The sequence below is a fragment of the Aythya ferina genome (assembly GCF_964211825.1).
Source record: "Aythya ferina genome assembly, contig: HAP1_SCAFFOLD_178, whole genome shotgun sequence".
Classification (NCBI taxonomy): Eukaryota; Metazoa; Chordata; class Aves; order Anseriformes; family Anatidae; genus Aythya; species Aythya ferina.
In genome coordinates, this window is record NW_028181352.1 from 63,628 (window position 1) to 75,687 (window position 12,060).

Genomic DNA, 12,060 nt, shown 5'->3' on the forward strand with positions numbered 1-12,060 from the left:
TGATTTAAAAAGAATCCCCAAACTAAACACACAAAGTGAAAATTTCCATCTAAACTCTATCAGTATTACTTTTCGCTTCTGCAGAACTAGTGGCTGATGCCATTTCTTTCCCTTCCGTAGGATTTTAATCCATTACAACTCTGGAGTCTTTTTAATATAAAAATGTAGAAGACATTCTCTGAGGGGAATCAGTTATTTATTGATTTCCGGAGTTGCGCAATTATCTGTTAATTAGTACCTATGATCTAATAGATAATTGTTGCAATTATCTATTGCTGGCATTAGTAACGGAACACTATTACTTCACTGCCTGCGTTTTTCTGTTTCGTCTGCACAAAGGTACCCAGAACTCACTGCTACTTTTCTTCTGTCTTTCCAGGGCTCGCCCTCTACCTCACTGTCTACTGCACCAGTCATGAGGGGTTTGTTGTGATTCTATAATGAGCCTAGCTTTTAAATACACCTTTTCTGGGCGTCACTTGGTGATGGCAAGTTAATCTGTGAGGGCTCCTCAGTCTACATCATGCGGTCGCTTTTTCCAGGTGAAAAAGCGGAGCTGTAAGTGGCAGTACACTAAAGCCCTGGCATGCTGAGATCCAAGAGGAGAGATGTTTGGCCCTCCTTTTCACTCCTGGGAACCATATACCTCAAAACCCACAGAGGATGGGCTATATCTCAGAGAAATCTTGGGAAAGGAGAGCATGAAGAGCATGTTTGCAAATTCATTTCTCCCTGGGCTTCTTCTGCTTCTCCAAGAAAGACGAGTTTGAATATAACTTTGGCAGCAGTACTTCTGGTGTTTTACTCCTACCACATTTAAAACTCCTATGAAAAACTGAAAAGTTAGACTAAAAAGCAGCTCTTTCCGTTCTCCTTTCTAAAGTTGCACGCTTTCCTCATGCAAAACAACAGGGGAATGTAAGCTAGAAACGGAAATGCTGAATGTAAAACAAAACAAAACAAACCTCAGCCCTCCAGGACAAAAGCCAATAACTGCTACAAAGTCCTTTTTAAAATGCTGATTAGGTTTCAAGGTGATACCGCTTTAAATAAGCGTAGTTGTCTGTCCATAGGCAGAAGCTGAATAATGACAGGATGAACTTCTATACTTCATGTTTTGTTACTGTCTTACTGTAGCACACAGGGACTTGTTACCTTTAGGGAAACCACTAACCTCATGGAGGGTTTAAAACATAAGCTAGTTTGTTATACCAAAATGACGGAGAGAACAAAGCATAAAGTGCTTTCAGATTTCTAGCACGCCTTGATTGCTATCCATTAAACTTCAGACACGTTAAACAAAACACAGTAAATAAGAAAACTCCTAGTCCCACAGCTGGCAAATTGTGTGCAGAGGTTGTAATTAGAACTTTTTTGCCTTGACGTTTTACATTTAAAATTGATTTTAAATCCATTCTATAGACACTTTCCATTCCTGAAAAAACAATACGCAAACCTGACAAATGCATTTACATGAGAAATGAAGTCGTCCTTGTCCGATTGGAAGACTAAGGTGACAGCTCCTGGGCTCAGGGATAAGCTCCGATCTTCACCAGTGACAGCTCCTTTTGTAGGATTGAAAGGGAAAATGTTTCAGCAACACATTGGAAACATACTTAAGGGACAAGAAACAAAATCAAGACTGCAGTGAGAAGGAGAACAGAAAAACAATACTGGGGGGAAAGGAAAGGAAAGGAAAGGAAAGGAAAGGAAAGGAAAGGAAAGGAAAGGAAAGGAAAGGAAAGGAAAGGAAAGGAAAGGAAAGGAAAGGAAAGGAAAGGAAAGGAAAGGAAAGGAAAGGAAAGGAAAGGAAAGAAGAAAAAAAGAAAAAAAGGGAAGGGAAGGGAAGGGAAGGGAAGGGAAGGGAAGGGAAGGGAAGGGAAGGGAAGGGAAGGGAAGGGAAGGGAAGGGAAGGGAAGGGAAGGGAAGGGAAGGGAAGGGAAGGGAAGGGAAGGGAAGGGAAGGGAAGGGAAGGGAAGGGAAGGGAAGGGAAGGGAAGGGAAGGGAAGACCTTGATCTTTATACTGACCAATGAGATAAGCCTTACACATTTTTAAGTTTATTTTTGACAACTGATTGAGGTGTTACCAGGTATTAAGTACGATTCAAGAGCAAATATTAACACTAGAAAGAAGAAATCCGATCCACCACCACTGTTTCAAAATATATCCATTTCTCATTTGGAGATGACGTCTCTCTGGCAAGATAGTAGAAAAACTGTAAATACCGATAGAGCTTCCTCTCCCGATGTTCCATATACATACCGATGCTGTTCCTACACCTACACTCTGAGCATAAATTTATGTTGACATGAGTGACAAGAGAGGGTGTTACTCCTCTCTTTGTTTGCCTTGAGAGACACACCTCTTGTCCATTGAAAAGTAAATTCAAGATTCCAGATCAGTTAAGACAGTTGCTATCCCCCCATTCAGAGTTCTGCAGCAGCACTCTTCAGATGTGTTTAGCAGTCTCTTTAGAAAATGTTATCACTTAGGACCTGCTTCTCAGTAGGTCCACGTTTGGCCTCCGCTTAGCAGAGAGTCAATCCCAGCTTAAGCTTTCGTACAAGAGCCCCTTCACGAAACGGAGTTGAACCCTGACATAACTGAGTTGAACCTTTAACCTTGAAGCTTCCTTAAAGAAGAAAGCAGCACCCAGGCCAGGAAATAGAAATTAATCGTCACTTTACCCTGAAACGCAGTGGGCTATTCTGTGCTGGCAGGATTGCTGCCGGGCTGGCCGACGAGGCGGCGGGCAGCTCCCCGGGGCCACAGGGCCTGGCACAGGGAGCCGCCGGGGGTCTCCAAGGTCCGGGAACAGCGGCAACAGCGGCAACAGCAGGGACAGAGGGGACAGCAGCGACAGCAGCAGCCACCTCAGCCGGGGCCGTCTCCACAACCGCCACAACGGCCTCGGAACGCCGCCGAACTCGGAGCTCCAGCGTGACGCCTTTTGAACCTGGCCGCGCTGCTCATGGCTAAAACCAGAGCGTTTCCTCCGGCGTGTGTTTACTGTCGGTGCCGGATCGGCCCTCACCCCGAGCTCTCCCTGCCGGGAGGGCTTTGGGGTTGGGGTTTCCCTCCCGCCGCCGCCGCGGGCAGGCCCCGCGCGCAAGGGGTCCGCGCTGGGGAGCAGCATCTCACCCACGGCGAGAGACAGAGGGCACGACATGAAAAAGCCCCGACACGAAAAAGCCACGACATGCGGCCGAGGCGGCGGGGAGACGGCTCTGAGGGAGCTGCCACTTCGCCCCGCCGTCCTCCCCTCCCGGGCCGCCCCGCCGAGCCCCGTGCGCCTCACGTGCTGCGCTGAGGGGGTGGCTGGCTACTGAGACAGCTGCCCAGGGCACTGCTCATGGCACCGAGCCTGACGGAGGTCAACAAGTGTTGAACAATGCTCTCAGACATCGGGTCTCACTTTGGGGTGGTCCTGTGTGGAGCCACGAGTTGGACTTGGTGATTATTGGGAGTCCTTTCCACCTTGGGATGTTCTCTGATTCTAGGTCAGCAATCCAGTAGCTGATGAGAAGTGTGGAGTCATTCAAAGGGAAGAGAGAGCACAACACTTCTCGTTTGCAGAAGCGGCTATTTGGTAACCAAACCGATGATTCCTTTGCTTCTAGAGCAACTAACAGCAGGGATCCGCTTTACAATAGAGGGAAAAGAGTCGTTGGCATGTCATGTGAAGTAAGCTTCAAATCCCAGAGGATGATTTTGTTGGAACTTTATTCAGCTGAAAACACAGAAGCCTTGCTTCTGCTTGTGTTAGTTACAGCTCCAGTTTACTTTGGTTGGGGGGGAAGGCATTCCAGGCTAATGTGCTGTACCTGTTCCTTCAGCTCATTGTCCATAAACGGAGGAGCAAACGAAATCAGTTTAATCTCCATTAAATGCAGCAGACAAAGCGGAGTAGCGGGCGATCTAGCACTTAATTTTTCCTGTAAGCAGGAAACCCAGAACTCAACAACACTTTTCAAATCTTGTCCTGCAGTAAATGACCAGCTGAGTGAAGCTTGCATTTAGAGGATGTGCTCCTACAGTAGACGGAAATAGCTTTTCCTCTTCACAAGTGCAACTGAGTGGTGGACTGGCAGCTACGTGGTTAACTAGTTGTGCCAAAGGGGTTGTGTTGAATGCACAGAAAAATATGCAGGTCCCAACAGTAAAGGGTTGTCTGTAGGCATGACACTGAGTACAGATGTTGTCTGCAGGTTCGTGCAGAGTGCACCGCACCAATAAGCACCCAGAGTCGGAATGCACACGAAGGTCTTTTAATTAGATAATTACTTATAGAACTCTGCAGAGTCAGGTACTTGGCCATCTTTCGCAAAGCAAGCACACCTCTGACTCGAATCACCGTCATTTATACACAGGAAACTTGTGAAAACTCTCTCTTTGGCTCCTTTGGATTGGTTATTACAGCTCACCTAACTTATCTCCACTGAGCTTGTGCATTACAGAGGAATACCGGGGGGGAGGGGGAACAGGAGAGGGGGGACACACACCGAATCCCACATTAGCATAGATTAGCATTTTGACAGGTGTGATTTTTAATGTGCTAATGACCCTTAATGAGAAAAAGGTTACTATAGGTCAGTCTGGAGCTGGTGTTCTCCTTCCTGTTTTTTCCCTTTTAGCCCTTCTCTTCCTTGCTTCTGCTAGCTCAAGGCTACCTGTCTCTCTCCTTCTTTATTTTCTCAGCTAAAAGACTGCACAAGCTACAGGCCTCCCTGTTTGCTTCAACATTTCCTTGGTTTTGTTTTTGTTTTTGTTTTTTTTCCCAGCTTTGGGACGACACAGGTGTGGTTTGATATTTGCCAGTATAGCTAAAACTCACGCCAGTCTGCTCACGCACAATAAGTAGTAAGATTTAAGGACTGGTTTCATCGGCTTCTTCCATACTAACATCCTTCTTATGTTTTAGATATGCTGGAGTTAAATCAACACTAAGTTACTACTTGTGGAGTAATCGCCTTAAGCGACTAGGCATCATAAGCACACCTCCATCCCAAAAGCTACCCGCCTCCAAGGTGCAACCACCCCTCACTGAGCACGCCCTCGGAATTTCTCAGAGCCTGTACCTTTAAACGCAAGTGAGATCATTTCTACCAAGCACAACCAAGATATGCATGACTAGAGTCACTCAAGCTCCACCTTAAAGATAGAAAATAATATCAATTGCTTTAAGAGAAAGGGGATGTTAGGGAAGATACTATCAGGAAGGATTCCTTCTGACATCACTCGACAGGCTGAGCCTCTCACTCCCCCACCCCCACTCCATTGGGACGCCGTGGGGTAAGATCTGAACGCTTGCTTATACCAGGCGTCTCTGTGGAATCTTAGAAATCTCTAGAGTTTTGATGCTTTTTCATGTCTTAATACCTAGGCTGTGTACCTATGCATTTCATGCATGCTAGCTTGCTTTTGCAGACAGTGAATTTATCACTGACAATCCAAAGAACCCGTGTACCTGTCGCCGTAAGAAATTGCACTTAATTGCATTCTTCCTAGCTGTGAGAGTTCTCCTTGAATGCGACTAGAGCGAGGCCGTACTGCGTTGTTGGTGAATCCGTGACCGTGATAGTTCAGCACCCTGAATCCGACGGGACCCATGACGGTCAATCGGCTACACCCCTTAACGCGACACTACTAGACGAAGAAGATGACAGGGCTTGCATGCACTGCATTAGGCTTTGCATGTGAAAACACCCCCAAATAATTTCACATGCGTTTAACGTTTTTAAAGGGAAAAAAACAGGAAGGTGTAGTCTCTCTGTAAGCTACAGCCCTACATAGTTAAGGCATCAGCATTCATTCCTTTGCTTGATAGCAAAGTATGAACATACAGAAGAGTTAAATATTTTCTTTGCATTCTTAAAGGCGATTTTTCAGACTTGGGCTTCAGTTGTTGGAGTTGAAGAGATCAGTAGACATCCTTACTTTTACGTTAAGACCAAAATCTTTATCTAAGATTGTGTTATCTAACGCAACTAAACTCCCACCCCCACATGCTTTTTTTGTAACTTCGCAATGATCTTGCTGCAGTCCCACTCTGATGGTCTTTCAGTCACATGCAAACTGCCGTGGCAGATTCTGTTACAGTGCTTTTCTATTGACAGTGTGCATAACACTCAAGGTAAAGCCCCTCATTTCGCAGTGGGGACATAAAGTGTTTCTTTGGACCCTGCTGCTTCTGTTAGTACTCATTTTTTCACAAACTTCTTGAACCTGAGCCGTGCCTACTGAGCCAAGGAATGCTTTGATGACACAGTATTTTGTCAAAGCAGTTTTGCTTCTTGGAGCTACAGAAGCAGCTCTGGCTACGTGATAGGGAATTGTGCTGCATTGGCAAAACCAGACTTAGCTACAGACTTACAACACTTGCTAACTCGATCTATTTCAAATCTCATTTTAACTTTAAAGGACAATCAGTTCTGTGGCTCCTGTCTTACTAATTTGCCTTGTTTTGCATGGAAGGGCAGCCTGTGAATGTTTTGCTTTATTGCATGCTTCAAAAAAAGGCTGAGGAAGAGACTGGAGGAACCTTTTCTATTCTATGGACTTTCCCCCGACAGTGTGGAATTGCAGGCTACTTGGATGAATGTTCGAATATGAGTAAGGGAGCAGACCTCAGCCAAAGGAGGTGGAATCCTTGCTTAATAGTAAGTATCAGTGTGGGGACATCTTTGCTTAACGGGAGCCGTTTAAACTCTTCATAGAAACAAAATAAGCTGGACATCTTATGTTTGGAAAGCAGTATGGTTACACAGCTGCTAACATAATGACTTGAGTCTACTGCTCCGCAACTTCAGGTTTTGTTTTCAAGCAGTGCATACATCAGTTTAAGCTTTGGACAAGGAGATTTGCAATGCAAATAGTGATAAACCAGAATCAGCGGCGCTGACGAGTGTAATGGTGAAATGCAGCAAATCAAGTATTCCTGCAGAAATGTGAGATTACAAAACTAGCAAGCCATGAAGCACTTTTGTTGTTGTTGTTGTTTTTTAAATCAATTCTTATATGCTGAAATAGCACCTTCAAGAAAATCTGTTTATCTAGCCAGGTAATGGTGTCTCCCTGTAAACAGGAAGGAAATGCCAGGAGCAGCCATACCTCTTTGCTGTCAAACTAAAGAGCAAGTCGAGGCCAACATCATGCCATAGTGCAAAGGCTTGCTAAGAAAGATCATTCTAAGAGGTCTGCAAGAAAAGATGACTTACTTTGTCATAAGTTTGTCAAATAGAATGGACGAGTTAGTAGTCGAGTACCGACTGTGTCCGACTCTACAGCTGCGGCGCAGCTCCAAGTCCCTGTTTTCTCCGTGGACTCGTCTCACAGTTTTTGCACCAGCTCTACTCCTCAGTGTTCTGGTGACTGAAACGCAGAAACAAAGTCTTTTGAAACAGTGAAGATGGGATTCTCCTTATTTCACCGTTGCTCTTCTAAAATGGAAACAGACAGACAAAAAAGGCACCCTGAAGTGGATTGAGTTTTCTTTACATTTCAGGTCAGAAGTTGGTGTCACAACCACTGCATTCCACTTCTTTATCGCTCTGCACGTTTAAACTGTCTACTTAAAACTGGGACCTGTAGGGAAATTTTTAAAGAGACTGAAAGCTAGCCAGACAAAAACAAACGTGCAACTTTTGTTCCATGCAGGAGGGAAATCTACTCCAGTTATTTCTGTCTTGGAAAAGTGAGAACAATCAACACCTTTCTCTAAGGTGTTTTCACTCCATTCATGTCAAACTGTATCTAACAGTGCTCAAAACAAACACTATGACATTGCAAGCCTCTTCCTAAGAGGTGTATGTTTGATTACTCTGTTTATGCATGCAGCACTTCCATTTCCTGCATTAGGATCTAACAGCTCAAGGAGGGAAGAATCGTTTCAAGAAAAACACCCAAACACCACATAACTCAAACTCGTGCTTTTTAGAAAAAAGCCTGCCCATTGTTTGCCATACAGCACCCTTTGGCACAGGTTTGTTGCTTGCACTGTCATTAAAAGAGACAAGAGGACAAGGGGAAGGGAAGAGCTACACCACTGTGCTGCTAGGATCACAGCTAAGGTTTACTTTTGTGCTTGCCAGCTATAAAACTAAGTTTGAACTTATCAAGTATCGATTTACTTTGCACAATTAGAACAGTTTGCTTTGTGCCTACCAAGCTGCAATTCACACTGCTCCCTCCCCAAGGAATTCATAAAATCTCCTATTTGCACCTACCTCTCTTCACAGAAAAGTCACTGAGGAGTGAATTCAGCTGACTACAGAAGGCTTTGGGGCCAAATGAAAGCCATGGAGTGACCAAGTGCCATCCTCTTCAGTAACCAGCGTAAATAGGTATCCCGGGGACTTACAGCCACTTACCTGTGTTATATTCTTTTTTTCGTTCCAATTTTGGCTTTCTCAACTGCCTACATTAAGAAAGAGGACAGGGCAGAGAAGGGAGAAAAGACTTGTTGTATTAGACCCATCAAGGATGGGAAATTTCACCATGTTTACAAGCCAGTGCTCCATGGTATACAAAGAGAAGCCTGTAGGCCTCACGCAGGATCCACATCCCAAGTCTGTTGCGTGCCATATACACGCGGTTCTGTATGTACCCACATTTCCTAGCTTGCTCATGTTGAATTCTCAAAATTATGAGCAATAGCACCCAAGTGGAAAAGATACATGTCCTGGTTAGGACATGTATCCTCAGTTAGGACAGCGTTTCAATCTACAAATCGAACAGAGATTGAACATATAGAAATACAGTACCTTGAAAAGCATCTTCTCTTGACATTTCCCCTCAGTATCGCCATACTTTCTTCAAAGCTGGAGACTGAACACCGCAGGATGCTTTTGCTCATTGATCTTCAACGGTGTCCGTTGAAACATTCAATACTGGGAGAAGAATAATCCTAGGGAAAGAAGGAAACAAGAATATATTTATGTGAACCACGTAGATTCAGATAAAGAAATTCTGCCTCACGCAAGTTTAATTGACCCTCCTGACTTGGTAGTGGGGCAACTAATGGCAGGCAGACACTGAAACGCTGCTGTGCTCAAGAAAAACTGGGAGAGAAAAAAAAAAAAAAAAAAAAGCTTTCAAAACTAAAGCTTCCCTCTTCCCTCTCCCCACCGTTTTCTTGTGGATAACTTAAGCTTAATATCCTTGGCAAAAAGATATTGCAGCAAAACCTTTCACATAAAATTAGTGTTTCGTGAAAAACAACAACAACAACAAAACTATAAATTCAATTGGAATTTTTTTCAATACATTCAATTGGAATTTAAATTCAAAACTTTAAATTCAGTTGAATTTAAATTAAAAAAAATAAACTAATTAATTTAAATTAAAAAAAAATAATAATTCAATTGACTGTTCAGAGGAACAGTCAAGCTTGACATTATACATCCTAGAATTAAAATCTAGTTTGAGTTTTTCTCCCATCTCCAGGCCTTGCTAAAGATGCTTATTAGGAGCTCTGTCAAAAAAAGTGAAAGGCTTGTTATATCAAAGCTTCGAACCCTTCTTACTGCCCTTGACCTTCTTCACATTGCTGCTCCTACAAGGGTGAGCACTATCATTTTTAGTACGGGAGGGAAGCTGTCATATCCTTGAGTGGGGGGTCGTTCTGTTTACAAAATGAAGTTCCAGTAAGAGTACATCAAATGAACCAACTTTCTTTGAACTTTAATTCATCGCTATATTGAATGAATGACCTCTGGATTTCTCTCTCCCATTTGGAAGTCAATTTGAAAACAAAATACCTCTGCCATAAAGAGCCAGGCATCAGAGACACCTGTTGCGCCTCAAGAACAGAGAAGGTATGAATGACAAGTGCAGCTGAATAAAATGCAACTTGCCATTAGAAATGGGTGTACTGGCATCTACAGGTGCCGCTGGCATCTCCTCATCTGGTTTCTCGTCTTCAGTAGCAGGGTTCTGCTGTGGTGACTTGGAGTTGTCGCATGGAGCACACGCTGCAGAGGTGCGACCTTGCAAGAAAGAATAGATACCAAAGATCTTCGTCGTGCATTTTCAGTTACAAATGCAGAGACAAGTCTTCAAATCCTTAGCGTTAAAGCACGTACCTCTTTTCTCACGAGATTCTTTGATTTGTTCACAAAGTCGTCTAAACTCTGTATCCATTTCGTTCCTCACCATTGAATATGCAGTGTCTTGCAAAACATAGGCGCTGTGACGATCTGAAATTTTACACACTTTACCTGAATGTTGTCTACCAACCAATGAAACTGTTTTGATCACAGAAGAAAATTGCTTTCTTCATAGGTTGGTACCGAAAGGTTCTCTCAGTGAATATTTTCAGCATAACAACATCGAAGTTAATTAAAACAAAAGCACAAGTTCCTTGGGAACACTTATATCACAATTCCATGCCCAAGTAGCAAAATGATAACATATTTATAGTCTGGACGTCCAAAATCATCTAATCCATCCGAAGTCTATTGTCCGCACACAGCATTTATCCATCTATATGTTTGACAGATTTTTTAAACTAGGGCTAAAAAGCACATCCTCACCTGTAGATCTTTGATCCGGGTAGTACTCTAAGGCATTGTTACAGATTAGATCGATGTCCTTCAGCTAGTCTCCTGCAGCGACGTACTGGCGCGAGTCAATTTGAGTCAGAACTGTTGAAAGATCCATCGGCTCTTTAATCCTTGTGGCATAGTCAGGTACCTGCAGATCAAATACAAGCATTCAGAGGTTTTCTTAACCTTGCACACTGTCTACCAAAATTATTCTGAAAACTTTAAATAAACGACTTCCTAAAAACCCTGAACATTTGCGATGCATCAGAAGACGCTGAAATTAACCAGTTTGCTTCTCAAAAATGGAAGGGCTTTTTCATTTTTCATTAGAGCGGCCACGAGAGGACAACAAGAAGTAGGGAGGTCAGAAGCACGTGCATGGTAGAGAAGAAACACTGAGGGTGGGAGATTCATTTCACTTTGCTTCAGAAAATCACAACAGTGAAAGCTGAGCAAGCCATCCGGCATTCTCTTTGTTGTCGACATTGAGGAAAAGGTGCATGAATTGCACCTGTGAAGTACCTATTGCAGGCATCTACTTTAGAATGAGATAACTGGGCCCTGAGGTGCTCATTTCTTCCCTCAGAGCAGAAAAGGAGACTAATGACCAGTTCAGATGAGGACATATGTATCTGTCTAGATTTTTCACAGCTCAGGAACCTAGGAGAAAAGGGGAAGAAAAGCCAGTGAATGCCCACATCAAGAGGACTTTGCTGATCCCCAGGTATATTCAAGTTACATCTGTCTTTGAAATATACGCCCCTAGTTTAGGCTTATCTCTTAAATTAAGGAGAAAAAGGCATCTAAGCAGCCAATTGGAGGAAAAAGAAAACACACTGCACTTATGGTTGATTCCTATTGAGGAGTTCCAGATGAAACAGAGAACAGGATCTCAAAACTTATTTTTACAAACTGCTGCTCCTATTCCTGTTCCCACAGGAACTGACAGTCCAAGAAAGGGCTTTAGACTTCATTCAAGTAGTCCTGTAAATACTGTTTGTAATTATAAGGAAAGATCTCTGTGCTTTTCAGTGCTGTGACATGCCTACATATCAAAGCTTTTTCACGAGCAAACTGTGTTGGTATTTGGACTGGCTTTTTAGAATGAAACCAGGGCTTTCAGCGAATAATCCCATGAGACATTTGAGAGTCAGCAGAAGTAAAAGCACTGCCTCTGCTTCTTGCAAAATCCTAACAGTGCAGCCCTAAAAACAAAGTTGAACCTTCCCCAAAACGCTGAGAAGTACAAACACTGAGAAGTTACAGACACACACGGATCAGCACTACTTTACCTTCTGTGGGTCAACGGGCTTTGCAAATTCCCTGAAACGTCTGTCAGTGGCAAGTCTGTGAGTAACGTCCCTCAAGAAAATTCTAAGGTCATGCAAGGTATCCTCCTCTTCCTCCTCCAGCATCCCTACTTTTGTGAGGATCACTCTTGTGGCTTCTGAGGCTCAGCTGGTGGTGCTACAGGCACGACTTCCAATGTCCAATCAACTTCAATTAATCAGGAA

General features: G+C 43.6%; 1 long non-coding RNA gene across 1 annotated transcript; it reads right to left on the minus strand.

Moving 5' to 3' along the window:
• Nucleotides 1-1,521: 1,521 nt before the first annotated feature.
• LOC311428895 lies at nt 1,522-8,420 on the minus strand. The gene is made up of 3 exons (XR_014687937.1): nt 8,372-8,420; nt 7,220-7,373; nt 1,522-1,565 (listed from the first exon to the last, which is right to left on the minus strand). It is a non-coding gene; the product is annotated as an uncharacterized lncRNA (long non-coding RNA).
• Between the last annotated feature and the right edge of the window lie 3,640 nt (nt 8,421-12,060).